Source organism: Sminthopsis crassicaudata, chromosome 1, assembly GCF_048593235.1.
Source record: "Sminthopsis crassicaudata isolate SCR6 chromosome 1, ASM4859323v1, whole genome shotgun sequence".
Lineage (NCBI taxonomy): Eukaryota > Metazoa > Chordata > Mammalia > Dasyuromorphia > Dasyuridae > Sminthopsis > Sminthopsis crassicaudata.
The window spans coordinates 64,716,450-64,733,867 of record NC_133617.1 but is presented as its reverse complement, the minus strand read 5'-3'; the positions used below and the strand labels follow the sequence as shown (position 1 = coordinate 64,733,867).

The 17,418-nt window shown below is 39.9% G+C and overlaps 1 long non-coding RNA gene across 1 annotated transcript in view; it reads left to right on the top strand.

Moving 5' to 3' along the window:
• The first annotated feature begins 823 nt into the window (after positions 1 to 823).
• The window catches only part of LOC141564962 (uncharacterized), a 38,814-nt gene continuing 22,219 nt past the window's right edge, over positions 824 to 17,418 (top strand). The window contains exon 1 of the long non-coding RNA XR_012488823.1: positions 824 to 900. This is a non-coding gene — a long non-coding RNA (uncharacterized LOC141564962). The remainder of the gene's footprint in view (positions 901 to 17,418) is intronic.

The following is a 17,418-nucleotide window of genomic DNA, read 5'->3' as shown; positions in this document are numbered from 1 at the left end:
TGGCTTGCTGAAGATAAAGCCTTGTCTACCCAGCTAGTAGAAGGGGAGGACCAGTCCTCTATTATCTCTTTGACAAGCCCCAAATCTCTGTTCTAGTATTATGGTACATCCTTGGAAATCCTATGATTTCTCCTTTTTATATACCTTCCCACCTCTTTCTAGTTTGCTTTCTTTGAGCACACCTTAGCTGATAGTGGGAGGAGTTGGCTAGCATTTTAAAAAGAGAGATAATGCTGCAGGGGGATTATTTGTGTACTGTAGGCCCACTGAACATTAATGTTTCTTTTCCTTAATTTCCATGCAAATACAAGAAGACAGGATCATAGAAAATGTTGTATATTTGGGCAGTGGGAAGAAGATCTGACCTTTCATTGAGCTCCTGTTTGGTTACTTTTCAATTTTTTTTTTTCATAAAATTTGTGTTAGCTCTTTTCTCAGACTGTCAGTCAATCAGGGAGTAGAAAGAACAGATCTGGCAGACCTGTATTGTGCCACAAATTCACTTTATGACTTAAGTAACTTTTCCTCAGTGGTTTCCACTTCCACTTCCTCTGTAAAATTGGTTCCTTTTTAACTGTGAAATCCTGGGAATCCAAGCCTTTATAGAGAGGGTTACCTAGAAGTCCAAGTCCATGTCTCCTACCCTGGGGGGCAGAGGGAAGGAAAACTGTCTCCCCTGACATGGAATGCTGGGAGAGGCCCGTGAAAGCTGACAGCTGCTTCAGTTTTGTCCAGATTTGGTCAGGAAGGCTTGGGTCACCAGGTGGTACTATTAATAACTCTGGGTAAGCCTGTCCCCAGACTGGCTGGCAGCTTCCATAAAGCCTGAGCCGAGGACCCAGAAAGTCTTCTCCAGCCCCTGAGACTTTTAAATCCCATGTTGTGAGACAAAAAAGAAAAGTAAGTACCCTTCCCCTGCCCCCCCTCCCTCAAGGTGTAAAAAAAAGTTGGAAGAAGAAAAGTGGAGAAACAAGATACACTATTAAAAGGCCCTTGGACACACAGATTCTTAATGGTATTAAAATGTCCTGGGACAGTTCAGTGCAAGGCAGTGAGCCCCTGTGACCTCTCCCCAGCACCACTTTAACATAAGGGGGTGAGAAAGGAAAAAGAGGGTTGGAAATCCAAAGAGGGGGATCAGGCCTTTCTTTCTCTGTCTTTACCGTCCGGAGCTGCTCAGATGATCTTGTGCATGTCTGGTTTATGTGGGGAGCCTTTTGCTGTTCCCCTGGTGGGAAGCGGGGAAGATCAGGATCATTGGTTCTCATGGTAGTAAATGATGGGGGCTGAGGACTCCTGCCCCAGGCTCCTTGATCCCAGAACTTGTCAGCCCTTCTCCTTAGGGCACCCTTTCCAATTGGTCCCATCAAGGAAGCTATTGTCAGTTGCTCCCTTTTTGGGGGGGAGGCGGGGTTCAGATATGTTATTTTGAGGAAGTGGAAATTAAATGAAATTCTGTAGTAGGTATAAAGGCAGAACCAGATGGTGCATTACTGGTGGGTGACTCCAAGTTTGATGGTCCCAGAAGCATGAGAAATTCCCCCATCTTCTGTCTACTTATGGGAGAATGATCCTTCCTTGTCATGAACTTAGGTCTGTTTAGTTAGATTTAAGATCATCTACTTTGAGTTTCTGGGTATCATGGGAATCATGGTATTATTGTGAAAAAAGCCTCATATTTGGAATCATTGGACCCGAATTTGCATCCAAACTTTGCAACTTTGTCCCTTCCTCTCTCTGGGTCTCAACTTTTTCATCTCTAAAATGGGAGATTGATCAGTATTAAGGTTCCCTCCACCTCCAAATCCTGAGAGATCTTGGTAGTGTGGGAGCAATAAAAGTTGTTTGAGAATTCTTCGGAGCATGGGTGGGATAAATCAAGAATACCTTTATCCCATGAACCGAAGGTCGATCCCTTAGGGAGGATGTGAGTTCAGTGGACATCTTTTCTTCTGGTGTGAATGAACATGTTCATTAATTTTCACATGTTTAATAGCTATACTCGCACCCTGCCTCCTTCCTCTTTCCAGTTAAGAGCAGCATGGTGATTGGACTCCCTTTCTAGGTGGGGAGAAGGGATCACTGTGGCCCCTGGATGGGGCCTGAGGGGCTTGGATGTCTCCTTCCTCAGGGGAAATGCTGATGATGGGGAAATGGATTAAGTGGAGTTTGACTTGTATAGCAGATGTTCTGCAGAGGATGTGTTTGGAAATGAGAAGATGGAAAGGGGAGGCTAAGATGAGCATATGTATGTTCATATGGGTCTGTATGGGAAAACTTTTCCTCTCCCTACCTAGGAACTTTTCCCTCTCTATCCCTGCTAAGTAACTTTTCCCTCTTTCTCCCCACCAAGTAACTCTCTAAAGAGTTGGATTAAGCCTAGAATAAGAAGACAAGATGATATTTTGAGTAGGATCCATGGAAAAAGGCCTGAAGGGTCTCTCTTGGTTTATTAAATTTTTTATATTTACATAGTACCCCAAAGCACCTTCGCATTTGTTCTTCCACTTAGTGTTCAAACCACTTCTGTGCAATTGTCGGGTGTGTGTTGAGGGGAGGTAATATTATTCCCATTTCAGAAATGAAAAAACTAGGTTAGTGAGGAAAAGTGACTTTACTCACAGGCAGATAGGGAGTTAGTGATAAAGTCAGAATTAGGGCTTGGGTCTCTTGGATTTTCAGACTCTCAGACCAGCACTCTTCTCCCTTATTTTATACTTGATGGAATCTTGGACCTCATATCTTTTCCCAAACTTTGTTTCACTTAGACGGTTTAGAAGTCAAAGGTGATAGGTGTTTGGGGACTGATTCCCTTTAAAAGGAGAAGGGAATGATTGGGGTCAGATACAAATCAGCCTCTCTTCCCCAAAGCTGTGTGTATGGGAACCCCACTAACTCCCTAATACACTAGAACTTTGGGCCCAGTTCAGAACTAGGGAGTGAAACAGGGGCCACTCTTGAGATTGGGAGGCCTGGCAGGGAGACAGTTAAGTGTTTTTTAGTCCCAGAATCCAGCCCCTTTGCCAAGTATCTGGAGTTGTGTTGACTTGGCATGGGAAGGTGTCAGTCACAGGATGTCACATTTTGAGGGACAAACCACGTGCCTCTTGGGGAGGAGGTCATGAGACATCCAGAAAGCTCCTCTGAGTTCACCTTTCCATTCTCTGCCCTGTCCATCTTTTCCTTTTTGCAATCAGTTACTCAGCCAATAAATTACTCACAGGTCCTGAGCCCTTCTTGTGTTCCAGGCACTCAGATAATATGAGGAGGACCTGTGGGGTGATAATAAAATGAAATTTCATTTAAATTTTCAAATGAAAAAGGGAGGATGGAGTTACGTCTTTATTCTCCTTCTGACTGTTTACCTATCATGGTGTTCTGCCCACAGTAGGGACTTAGCAAATTTTATCTGAATGAATGAATGAATGAATGAGGAGATGACCCACTCTTTAAGAAATGGAAGACTTTAGAGGAAGAAATAATTGTGGGCCAAAGGAGCAGGGGAAGAAGTAGGACTTAGTATTACAAGCTTTTAGACATGGAATCTGGATCACAGTTAAAAGAATGACAAAGGATCCTAGAGAAAGTCTGGTATAAGCCTCCCTCCCCCCCTTTTTTTTTTGAGGCACTCAGAGTTAAACCACTTGTCTAGGATTGCATAGCTAGTAAGTGTCTGAAGCTAGATTCGAACTCACATCAGGACTGATACTCTATCCTACTTGCCCCAATCCTGTTATTTTACAAAGAGGGAAATTGAGAGCCAGGTCACATAAGTAGTAAGTAGCAGAAGTGAGATTTGAACTAAGTCTGGTTTCAAACTCGTGCTTTAAATTTTTTTTTAATCAGTATCTTTTGCTTTTATAGCCCTTCATTTTCTCTCAGTATTTCCCTCCTCCCTTCTCCCAATAGCCATTCTGGTGCTCTCTGGATGTTCTTGCCATAGGGCTGAAAGACTATTGGGAGAAAAAGCTGAGTTGTGAAGATACGAATTGAAACAGGAAAAGATTTTGACAAGCAGAACTGATAGACTGGCACTAATAAAATGAAATCCAGTAGGGTTAAGTACAAAGTTGGCTTTTAAAACCCCCCACTAGCTAGATAGTACTAAGAGCACTGGCCCTGGGCACAACAATAGTATCTATTTCACGGGATCAAACAAGATAAAAGAGTGCTTGGCACAGGGTTAGTAGGTGCTCAGTAAATGCTTCTTTTCTCATTCATTCACAGAGTGTAAGTGGGAAACAATTTTAGGGGGCAGGCACAGGGCCAGGGCCAGAAGGAGGCCGGACGCCTGGAAAGGCCTTTAGCAGAGGGAAGGGTGACCAGAGAGGGCAGGTGGAAGGGAAGGTGGTGCTTCTAGCTGGGCAGCAGGTGCACAGTGAGATGGCTTGGGCAGATGGTTACATGATTGGGTGGAATCCCTGGGCTGGAGCATGGTCTGGGGGTTAGAGACTTAACTGAGTGAGTTTGCACCCAATCACCAAAAAACTGTGAATTAACTTCCCCAGGGACTGAGGCTTGACTTCAGGAAGTTGTGGGCATAGGAGACCCAGGGCTCAGGTCTAGAATGGAAGGTCTGGTCTGGGCAGAGAGAAGCGGGCCCTAGAGGAGGTGACCAGGCCAGTTGAGGGCCTTGAGACCATGGCATTCTAAGGGCTTTTTGGAGCAACTGGGGATATTTGACTTGGTGATAGGGAAGATGTATGGGGTAGGGTGGTGAGGAAGATAAGATTACATTCTCCAAGTATTTGAAGGGCTGGCGTGCAGAAAGAGGGATTGACCTTGTTCTACTTGGCTTTGGGAGGAAGAATTAGGAGCAGTGGGCAGAGATTTCTGCTCTCTGTAAGGAGACACTCCTTATAAGTGGACCTACCTACAATGTCACACATGGCTTCTGAAGGGGTGACCCCCCCCCATCCCTGGAGACTGGATGAACACTTGTTGGTTGTGTTGTAGGAAAGACATAAGTGGGCTGGACCAGAGCTTCTCTGAGGTTCCTTCAGGATTAGAGATGGAAGGCACCTTGGAACATGGGGGTCCCACTTCCTTCTTTTACAGGCCCCCAAAGGGGAGGTAATTGACCCAAATTCAGACAGATAGTAAGTGAATATCGATTGTGTCTCAGGTCCTTTAATTCCAAATTCAGTAATCTTAACAATTTACCAGGTTTCCTCTTGTCCAAGATTTACAACCCCTATTTCCCTTAAAGGTGAAAAGACTGGGGAAGCATTAAGTATATTGAACCAATCAGTCAGTAATAAATCTCATGAAGAGGGATTTCATTCATTGATTCATTCCATTTATGCTTCAGGATTCTATAAGTAAGGTGGATGATGAATCTGTGTGGGGTTAGAGCTAGTGGGGTTAGTCTGCCTGAGAATAGAAAATTAGCTCACTAGTATGAATGTGGGCTATAGCAAAGCTTTTAGGGCATTGCCATTTTTCAGTCATCAATTGAATCATAGGGAAGATGATTAGAGACAGATGGGCAGAGTTTGCAGGGAAGGAAGCTTGGGTAGAGCTTAAGAGGGATAATGGGCAGGGGATGAGATCATTTGGGGCCTTCAGATTATTCCAGGAAATGATCTTGCTACAATTACATTCCCCCTTTATCATCAGGGAGTATGATTTGGTGGAAATGACACTGGATTCAGTCAGAAGACCTATCTTCACATGCTCCAGCTCTCAGAATCCTCTCTAAGTCTCATTTTGTTCATCTGTAAAGTGGGGACAAGGAATTAACTGCTTCCCGGGTCATTAGAGGATTAAGTGAACTGGAGTGAGAAGAGTTCTGGGTTTATAGGTTTGTCCTTCTGGCTCTTCCACTTACTAATTATCGGACTTCAGATAATTTTTTTTAACCTCTCTGAGCCTCTCTTAGCTTTACACTGGAAATAATTTTTTTTTGTCTCCCCAGACCTCCCCGAGTCTACATTAAAAATGTTATAAATTTTTAATTGCTAGAGGAATGCAAATTATTAAAACAACTACCCTGGAAGGACAGGATCAAATCCTATTTATTTGATGATAAAACCAGGAATCAGGAAGGGAACATGATTTCTCCACAGTTATTTGGACACAATGGTTGATCTCAGGTCACAACTGAGTATCCTCTCATTTCACTCATTTAAGAAACATTTATTAAGTATCTTGTGATGAGGTCCTTGTATCAGTCAGCATGCCTTCAACTTGGAGGTTCACTTCAGCTTATCCCTTTTGGGAGTGTGTGTGTGTGTGTGTGTGTGTGTGTGTGTGTAGTGAGGGATGGGAAGGGGGTCCTAACTTTATCCTATTGGCTTTTGGGAATTATTGGCCTTGGCTCTATCTTTCTTCCCGGGTCTCCCTGTCTCTGTTCTGTTCTATTTCTGGGTTTAGTGCCCTTTACATTTCTTCGTGCCTTGGGGAAAAGGACAGGCCTTGGAAAAGGCAGTGTCAGGAGAGGGGAGGTGGGCCTTCTTGGCCACATTTGGCTACTCAGATGACTTCTCCCCAGCTGGCCAGAGAAATCTCTGGTGCTAGGGTGGGGGGCACAGCTGTTAGGGGCAGGAACTTTCCAGAATTTATGTTGCTGGAAAGTGGAATTAGGGACAAGGAGAAAGTGGAATTTAACTCTTCCCCTTTCCCCTACTAGCTTTAGAAAATTTCAATCTGAGTCCCTTAGGCTTGGGATCATTCAATATTTCTAGTCTGAGATCATATGGATTCCTTTCATATAGTCTAATCTCTGTCCAAATGGCCCTTTCCCACATCTATATCCTTAAAAGCTCAGCCTAGGATGTCTTCCCCTCTGCCTCTGTCCATCCTTTGACATCGTCTTTTTCTTTATTTATTAACTCATTCATTTGTTTTTAACATTCATTTGATAATTTTTAGGTTCCACGATCTCTCTCTTCCTCCCTCAAACCTCTTCCTCCACCTATTGAGAAGGCAAGAATTATGTCATCAATTGTACATGTAAAGTCATGCAAATCATTTCCACATCATATATATTGCACAAAAAACAAGAAAAATAAAGCAAGTAGAAAAAAAAGTATATTTTATTCTGCACTCAGAGTTTATCAGTTTTCTCTCTGAAGAGAAAGTCATTGATTGTATCAATATTGCGGTTACTGTTACCTCCTGGTTCTGCTCACTTCACTTTGCATCAGTTCATATAAATTTTCTCAGGTTTTTCTGAAACCACTACCCTTTTCATTTAGTATAACACAATATTATTCCATCACAACCATATACCACAGCTTGTCGAGCCATTCCCCAATTCATAGGAATCTCATTTTCCTTTTTTTTTTGCCACCACAAAAAGAGCTATTGTAAATATATATATATTTTTTGTTTATATGGATATAGGTATAGTTTTTGTTAAAATTGTTTGGAATATAGGTATTATTAGGTCAAAAGGTATATACAATTTTATAATCCTTTTAGCAGAGTTCCAAATTATTCTCCTGAATGTTTGGATCAGTTCAGAACTCTATTAATAATGCATTAGCATCCCTGATTTTCTATGTACTCTCTAGCAATTATCATTTTACTTTTCTTTTATGTTAGCTATTGAAAGTTATGTTGATTTTGTGACTCATTTTTCTCAGCCCTGTGTGTCAATAAGTGTTGGGTGAGGCTTTGTTGGGAAAGGTGACACCATGAAGCTTTTTGCATTACCTGTTCTTTGTCACACACCTCTTCCTGGAATTATGCTGTACTTCTACCTGGAAATTGTCATGCACTTCTTAATCCTACAGAGAAACTGAGGTTCAAGGGCCCAGCCTCTTTTGTTGACATTTGACTTGTCTTTATCTTATTATGAGAGTTCTCTCAAAAAGCTTCCCCCACCATAAAAGCCATTGCTAATCTTCAGTGATTAGCCTGTCAATCCATTGCTACTTTGATGTGATTTTATTATAGCTTCTTTAATTCTGTCTTGAGTTTTGTCTCATTAATCAGAGCAAAAGCTCAAAGGAAGAATTTTACTTTCAACATAGTCAATCTGAAAGGCTTGAGGTGGTTATCTCAGTTATTTTAATTTCATTAATCATTAGTGATTGAGAGCATGTTTTTATGTGACTATTGATAACTTTGATCATTACTCAACTTTCAAGGCTCAAGTCCAATGTGCCCTCTTTCAGGAAGTTTTCTCTCTCTCTCTTTTTCTCCTGCTCCTCATATTCATAATGACTGCTCATTAGACTTTTTTTTTTTTTTTTTTTTTTTTTGGTAAACATTATGGTGCTCTGTGTGAATTTTTTTCGCAGCACCCTACAATTCTCTTATTATTCTAAATTGTACGAAATTTTTCTATCTCCATATTTTATCTTTTCCTACTTTACCATAAGCTCCCTGAGCTTACAGGACTCTCTCATTTATTTTTCTATTTTCCTTAGCAGCAAGGGAAGTAAATTCTTAATAAATGTTTGGGGAAAGAAGAACTAATAATCCGCAAATATTGTAAAAACATTGTAAAATTTATAAAGCACTGTTTTTGAAGACAGAACAGTGAATAGAGGGCAATTCCAGAAAGAGGGAATAGTATGAGAAAAGGATCCATTTGGAAGATGGGAAAGGGCAGGATGAGGTTAAAAAATGACAGATCAGTTGTTTAGCTCTGATGGAGAATAACAAAAGATACAGATGGAAATATAGAGTGGTATCAGACTGTGGAAAATCTTAAATGAAGCTTAAGAAGCTTGGGACTTAATTTGGTGGGTAATGGTGAGTTGTTGAGGGCTGCTTGATAATGTACTCTCCTCCCAAGGTAAATCTTTTATAATGACTTCTTTTTAAAAAGGGAAAAAAAAACTTAAACACTAAATAAAATAAAATAAATATTTCAATATGCATAGTAGAATAGAAAAAGGAAATATGAAACTGAATCTTTTATGTACAGTTTGCTTCTCTTTTTAAGTATAACATTTTGAACCCACCATAAAAGCCATTTGCTGATCTTCAGTGATTTACTTATTTTCTTCCCCCTGTGCCCCTAGTTCTCTGGTACCCTTAAGGGGTTTGGGGTACCTAATCTCTCTGCCATTGGCCCCAGCCTCACTGATGATGGCCCTCCAAGCGGAGGGGGACAGTCACCTGCACACTGGCCATTTAGCCACTAATAAATTAATTTTTACACAGAAATATTGTATATACACAAATACGCAAACTTATTCCCTCAACACATTGGAAGCACAATCCTCCCTTTGCCTCATCTCAGTCTCTGGGGAGGGAAAGGGGATTAGGATCATAATTTAGCTGTTCCTATAGAGGGAAGTTCCAGTTTCAAGTCTAAAATCCCTCTCATGCTCAAGTACTCTGGACTTCTCAGGAATTTCACACTGTGGCTGTCTCCAAAGTCACTGAAGCTCCAACTCCGGGTCCTGTGGGAATCACCCGGGCACAACAATGCAGAACACAAACTATTTTCCAATCTATTTCCTGGAGCCTGGAATAAGTAAAAAAGGGAGCATGAAAGAAATGTCTTTTCATGGCATCTTCACTGATCATTAACTGGGATCTTCACCCTCGGCCTGCAGCCAATAAGAGAGCGGCAGAAAGAGCAGCTGAAAAAGGTCAATTAACTCTGTCTTACCTGTTTTAAAGTGAAAGAAGCAAAGAAGGCTGCTCCCCACCCAGACCATAAGGGATGCAGACCTCTAGGTTGCCTGAACTGGGCATGCCCACATCAATGCGGCTTCCATAAGTATATGATGAATTTAACACTGTAACTTTCAGAGTTATCCTTGTCTCTGATTCTTCCAGACCTGTCTTTCGTTCTCTACTGTGCATTTAAAAAAATGCTTCAATGACCTTCCCCCTCTTTTCTTTCAATTAATGACTAATTCCCCCCTCTCTTTAACCCAATTAGAAAAAAAAGATGAAACATTTGTACCAAATATGCATAGTGAGTCAAACACTTTGTCATGTCCAAAAGTATATGTATCATCTTGCTCTTGGAACTCTTTACCCCTTCATCCTTCATAAGTGGTTCTCTTGATGTATGGTTGGTAATTATATTGATTGGAGTCCTGAAGTCTTTCAAAATTCTTTCCTTTGATTACACTGAGAACATGGCCTTTTCTTTCCCTTTCTACCCTCCTTGGCTTTATCTGCAGCAGAAAAGTTTGTAAAACACTTTACATTAATTATTTCCACTGGGTTGTGCAGTGGAAAGATCTCTGGATCTGGAGTCAGGAAAACCTGAGTTCAAATTCTACCTCAGACATAAACTAACTGTGTAACTCTGATCAGGTCATTTAATGTTTGGAGAAGGAAATGGGAAACTACTCCAGTATCTTTGCCAAGAAAACTCCAAATGGGGTCACAAAGAGTCAGCCTTGGCTGAAAACACTGAATAACAATTATAGGTCCCATCCTTTTTTATTTCCTGTGCCTTGCACTGGCTAAGTCCTTCTTGCCTTTATTCTACTACTTCTTGGAACGCCCAATTCCCAGCAATATTTAATTCAAGCATCAATTACATCAAGAGACTTTTCCTGATTTTCCAATTTTTAATGCCCCTATTTACTTTTGTAGATATTACATATTACTATTTTAGAATTACATAATAATATATGATATATTGTAGATGTTACATATTACTATTTTAGAATTACATAATAATATATGATATATTGTAGATGTTACATATTACTATTTTAGAATTACATAATAATATATGATATATTGTAGATGTTACATATTACTATTTTAGAATTACATAATAATATATGATATATTGTAGATGTTACATATTACTATTTTAGAATTACATAATAATATATGATATATTGTAGATGTTACATGTTACTATTTTAGAATTACACAATAATATATGATATATTGTAGATGTTACATGTTACTATTTTAGAATTACATAATAATATATGATATATTGTAGATGTTACATATTGCTATTTTAGAATTACATAATAATATATGATATATTGTAGATGTTACATATTGCTATTTTAGAATTACATAATAATATATGATATATTGTAGATGTTACATGTTACTATTTTAGAATTACACAATAATATGATATATTAATTAATATTATGTAATATATTACTGTTTACTTTGTATATAGCCTATTTTTACTCATCTATGAACTCCTAAGTAATTAGGAGAGAAAAGTGTATAAAGTGCTGAACCAGAAATGTCAAATTGAAATCTAGTGTCATATGCTGTTTGGGTGATCCTATACAAGCTGCTTGACTTTTTTTTTTTTGATGTGCCTCAGTTTCCTTATCTGTAAAATGGGAATAACATTATGTTATGAGGATTATTATGAGGGCAAAATGAAACAATATCTGCAAAGGATAAATTTTGTAAATTTTAACATGGTATGTAAATATTATTATTCTTTTTTTTTCCTTTTTGTCAAAAGGTAAATTTATTTGAGGAATAGGTTACAGACAAAAACAAAGGGATACAATAGACAGCAGGAATGATAAATATGAAATAGAATGGGAGAGCATATGAAAGACAAGTTCCTCAATGGAACTCTCAATTAACCAGGAGAAAGGAAATACTCCATGAGATCTGGGTATATCATTTACTGGCAGGTTAGATCCATAGAGGAGTTTAACAGACTAAGCAGAGTTGGTTAGTTAGAGTGAGGAGAAAGGTGCCAGTAGAGGGAAACATTATTCCTGAAAAGAACTTAGCCAAATACTATATCATTTTTAAAATTAAAGCTTTTTTATTTTCAAAATAAATGCATAGATAATTTTCAACATTCACCCTTGTAAAACCTTGTCTTCCAATTTTTTCCCTCTCTTTTCTCCACCCCCTTCCTACATGGCAAGTAATCCAATATATATTAAATGTGTGCAATTCTTCTATACATATTTCCACAATTATCATGTTGAACAAGAAAAATCAGATCAAAAAGGAAAAAATGAGAAAGAAAACAAAATGCAAGCAAACAACATTAAAAAAGATGAAAATATTATGTTGTGATCCACACTCAGTCCCCATAAGCTTCTTTCTGGATGGAGATAGCTCTCTCTCCATCATAAGACCAATGGAACTGGTCTGAATCACCTCACAGCTGAAGATGGCCACACCCATCAGAACTGATCATTGTATAATTTTGCTTTTCCTGTGTACAATGTTCTCCTGGTTCTACTCACTTCACTCAGCACCAGTTTATGTAAGAGACTCCAGGCCTCTCTGAAATCATTCTGCTGGTCATTTCTTGCAGAACAATAATATTCCATAATATATCACAATTTGTTTAGCCATTCTCCAACTAATGGGTATCCATTTAGTTTCCAGTTTCTGGCCACCACAAAGAGGGCAGCCACAAACATTCTGGCCCTTTCCCTTCTTTAAAATCTCTTTGGGATATAAGCCCAGTAGTAATGCTGCTGGGTCAAAGGGTATGCCCAGTTTGATGATCCTTTGGGCATAGTTCTAAATTGTTCTCCAGAATGGTTGGATCAGTTCACAACTCCACCAATAATGTAAATATTATATTCCTAACGTGTCTTATTGTTCCTGCCTTGCCCTTTCTCCCTGTATAAGTTTTTTGAGAACAGGGACTATCTCACCTTTCTATCTGTATCTTTAGCATCCAGCACAGGGCTTGGCACATTGCAGGTGCTTAATAAAGGATTGCTGATTGATTTGATATATGAAGAAGCGGAGTCTGAGAGAAGTTAAAGTGTAGCCAGGAAATGTGAAAGGTGGGATTTGGTCTAATTTCAGATTCAGCACTTTATTCATTGCCTCTACATAGCTAGGTGTTCCTCCATGCTTTAGTACACTTTCTGAAACTATGGATTACAATCTCTTATGGGGTTGCGAAACTGAATGTGGGGCTTGCAAAATTACAATTTATTATCAGTAAATGCCTGCATATTGGTTTCATTTATTTATTATATTTGCATACTTATTTTTTATACCTATATACCTGGGATCATGTAAACATTTCTAGGGCAAAAAGGAGTGGCAAGTGGAAGAAGTTTAAGCAACTGTGCTTTAGTAGATGGCTTTTGCATTTTGTCTCTGGGACCAAAATATCAACACCTGGCAACTAATTCCTCTCTACATTTGACCTTAGACAACTGGAGTCAGCAGCTGTTATGTGTTGGAAAGGGTGAAGGTCCAATACCCTCATTTTACAGATGAGAGCCAGAGACATGAAGGTCATACAAAGAGTGAGGGACAGAGTTAGGATTTGGTTCCAAGTCAAACCCAATTTCCTGAATCAGGTATTCATATTTTTTGCTTGCACCATGCTGCTTTGGGTTGTGGGTCACAAGACTTGGATTCAAATTCTGGATGAGCTTGCTCTGTGACTGGATAAGTCACTTCATTTCCTCAGACCTCAGTTTCCTCATCTGTTAAAATGAGCTCTCTAACTTTAAATTCTGTGATCCTCTTTAACCCTTCAATTGCTAACAACATTTCTCTCCCCAGTTGTGGAATCATAAATCTCACGAGACATTTTTTGGTTGTGGACACTTGAAAGTATTTATAATGTTGTTCTAGTTATTTGTGTTCTCTTCAATGGCCTTTCTCCAATACTGTCCCTCAGGATGGAGGTGACCCTGGGCTCTCGGAGGCTGTGCCAGTGTGTTCTGCCAAACTGACAAAGGTTGAGGACAGGCTGCATGACCCACTGCTGACAGATGGGAAATGATGAAAGAAGGAAAGGGTACAAAAGGCATTAGCTTCTCTCTGGCCAGAAGGATGAGTACCCAGCAAGCCATTTCTTTGGCTTGTACACTTAAAGTGTCAGAGAAAGATAGTAGCTAATTTTTTGTGTCTTGTCCTTTTACTAGACAGATCAGGGGACCAGGCTCATCCAGTGGTATCTTCCTAGTCTGTCATAATGATGTTTTGTGGCTGTTACTCTTGTTCAGTCTTATCTGGCTCTTTGTGACCCCACCTAGGGTTTTCTTGGCAAAGATAATGGAGTGGGTGCCATTTCCTTCTCTAGTTCACTTAACAGATGAGGAAACTGAGGTAAGCAGGGTTAACTGGCTTGCCCAAGTTCACACATCTGGCAAGTGTCTGAGGCTGGATTTGAATTGAGATATTCCTGACTGTAGGTCCTGCACTCTATCCACTGCATCTCTTAGCTGCCCTGATGAAGCTTAATAGATGGTTAATAAACTGATATTGTAATACCATGTGATCATGTGTAATACCAATTGTATTACAATGTGATCAGATCCTAGGACTGCAGATATGTGACCTTCAGCGGAGATATTCACTTCCCCATGCTTTAATCAATTATATTCATAAATTGTTTTTCTGTGGCTGGTCTTCTGGCGATCATCCTCTTCACCTTTATGTAGGCTGGTTCTCAGACTACAAATGGTGCCTTTCTGGGGCCTACTGGGACTAGAGATCCCCTTGGATAAGCCATGATCTCCTCCATGTTCTGATGAGACAATAGAGAAGAACAGTGTCTTTAGCTCAGAATATTCCTTGAGTGACTTTTGGGGTTAGAGAATATTGGGGAAAGCATGGTTAGATAAATTTTTTCTTTTTGGAAATTATGCTTTTTAAAATATACTTTTTAAAAATAGTTTTTATTTACCAGATATATGCATGGGTAATTTTACAACATTGACAATTGCCAAACCTTTTGTTCTAATTTTTCCTCCCTCCCCCCAGATGGCAGGTTGACCAATACATGTTCAATATGTTAAAGTATAAATTAAATACAATATCTCATATTTTTTTAATTATAGCTTTTTATTTACCAGATATATGCATAGATAATTTTTCAGCATTGACAATTGCAAATTCTTTTGTTCCAATTTTTCCCCTCCTTCCCCCACCCTCTCCCCCAGATGGCAGGTTGACCAATTCATGTTAAATATGTTAAAGTATAAATTAAATACACTATATGTATACATGACCAAACAGTTATTTTTCTATACAAAAAGAATCGGACTTTGAAATAGTGTACAATTAGCCTGTAAAGGAAATACAATACGCAGGCGGACAAAAACAGAGGGATTGGGAATTCTATGTAGTGGTTCATAGTCATCTCCCAGAGTTCTTTGCTGGGTGTAGCTGGCTCAGTTCATTACTGCTCTATTGGAGCTGATTTGGTTCATTTAGATAGTTATTTGAAAACTGCATGGGGTTTTAGTGGATTGCAAGTTCAATGAACAAATTACCAAAATTCCGATAATACCATTTTGGGTTTCTTGAGAGGTATAATTTCCTGGGATGCAGAGATCAGAGTCCCACTATATTTAACCCCAGGCAGAACACATCTGGAGTATTGTGTTCAGTTCTGGGGATCTATATTTGGAAGAAAATTGATAAGATGGAAAACATGGAGAGGAGGATAATGAGGTTGGTGGAAGACCTCAAAGTCATGCTACATGATTGAAGAAACCAATGTTCCTTGGGGTATTTAACCTAGGAAAGAAAAAGCTTTAATGTGGGTACAAGGCATGATTACTCAGCCCTGAGACAGGCCAAAGTCTTCAAGTACTTGATATAGTCGAAAGATTTCTGATAGAAGAGAGATCAGACCTGTTCTGTTTGGCCCCAGAATTTTGAGCACTTGGGGAGAGGTTGCAAAAAAAATTAGGTTTGGTATTAAAAAACAACAACAACAATTATAGCTATTTCTGGGGCAGCTAGATGGTTGAGTGGATAGAGTACCAGTTCTGGAATCAGGAGGACCCGAGTTCAAATCTGGTCTCAGATACTTTTTTAACACTTCCTAGCTATGTGACCCTGGGCAAGTCACAACCTCAATTGCCTCAGCAAAAAATAAAAATAAAAAAAAAATAAAAAAAAGAACTATCCCAAGTGGAATGAACTACCTCAGGAGGTTGAGACTTTCCCTACATGGAGATCTTATGGCAAATCCTGGATGATTGCTTAGATATGGTAGAGTGGGGATTCTTTTATGTGCATGTAATGGTCAAAATGGCTGCTGAGGTATCTTCAAAATTCTGTAATTTTGTGATCCCGTGGTCCTGCCCAGTGGTTGGCGATTGGAGTCTTCCATTTTCAGGGTGATGACCCAGGGCATGGAGAGCTCCTTATGGGAAAGCAGGGGATATTTACTAGTGTAATGGTAGATTGTGTATACCCAGATGATATATCCTAAATCTTGCCATCACCCTCAAGTACACCTTCTTCATGTTTGAGAATTCCTATTTATGAGACCACAATATATTGCCTTTCCAAATCTTCCTCTGCTTTCCCTTCCAAGCCCTAGCCTTTGTCCATACCATGAACTCCAATGTCTTGATCTCTGTTTCCACTGAGAAAGGAGAATGTGGGGTTAGATTACGAAGAACTTTGAACACTAAACGGGTGATTTTATATTTGATCTTGAAAGTTATAGGAAACTAAAGTGTAGTTTATTGAGAGAGAGAGAGAGAGAGAGAGAGAGAGAGAGAGAGAGACAGAGAGAGAGACAGAGAGAGAGAGAGAGAAGAGAGAAAGAGAGAGACACACAGAGAGACACAGAGAGAGAGACAGAGAGAAAGAGACAGAGAGAGAGAGAGAAAGAGAGGAGAGAGAGAGGAGAGAGACAGAGAGAGAGAAGAGAGAAAGAGAGAAGAGAGAGAGAGAAAGAGAGGAGAGAGGAGAGAGAGAGACAGAGAGAAGAGAGAAAGAGAGAGACAGAGAGAGAGAGAAGAGAGAGAGAGAAGAGAGAGAGACATACACAGAGAGAGAGACAGAGAGAGAGAGACAGAGAGAGACTGAGAGAGAGAGAGAGAAGAGGAGAGAGAGAGACAGAGAGAGAGAGAGAGAGAGAGAGAGAGAGAGAGAGAGAGAGGAAAGAGAGAAGAGGAGAGAGAGAGACAGAGAGAGAGACAGAGAGAGACAGAGAGAGACAGAGAGAGAGAGAGAAGAGAGAGAGAGAGGAGAGAGACAGAGAGAGAGAGAAGAGAGACAGAGAGAGAGAGACAGAGAGAGAGACAGAGAGAGAGAGAGAGAGAAAGAGAAGAAAGAGAGAGAGAGAAAGAGAGAGAGGAGAGAGAGAGAAAAAGAGAGAGAGAAACAGAGAGAGACAGAGAGAGAGACAGAGAGAGACAGAGAGAGAGAGAGAGAGAGAGAGAGAGAGAGAGAGAGAGAGAGAGAGAGAGAGAGAGAGAGAGCGCTAGTCAGAGCTACACTTTAGGAATTAATTTTAGCAGCTGACTGTAGGTTGGATTGGAGTTAGGGGAGGTAGGCAGACCCACCAGCAGACTACTGAAATAGTCTCAGTGAAGTGATAAAAACAAGCACCAAAATGATGGCAGTGTCAGAGGAGAGAAGGATTTAGATTCAAGAGACGGGTCAAAGGTGAAATCAGTAAATCCTGGCAACAGATTAGAGCAGGGACTATTTTTTGTCTCTTTTTGTTTCCTTAGTACTTCAAACAGTGCCTGGTGAAGAGAAGGCACTTAATAAATGTTTATTCACTGACAGACCTGTGGTTCCAATCCCATGACT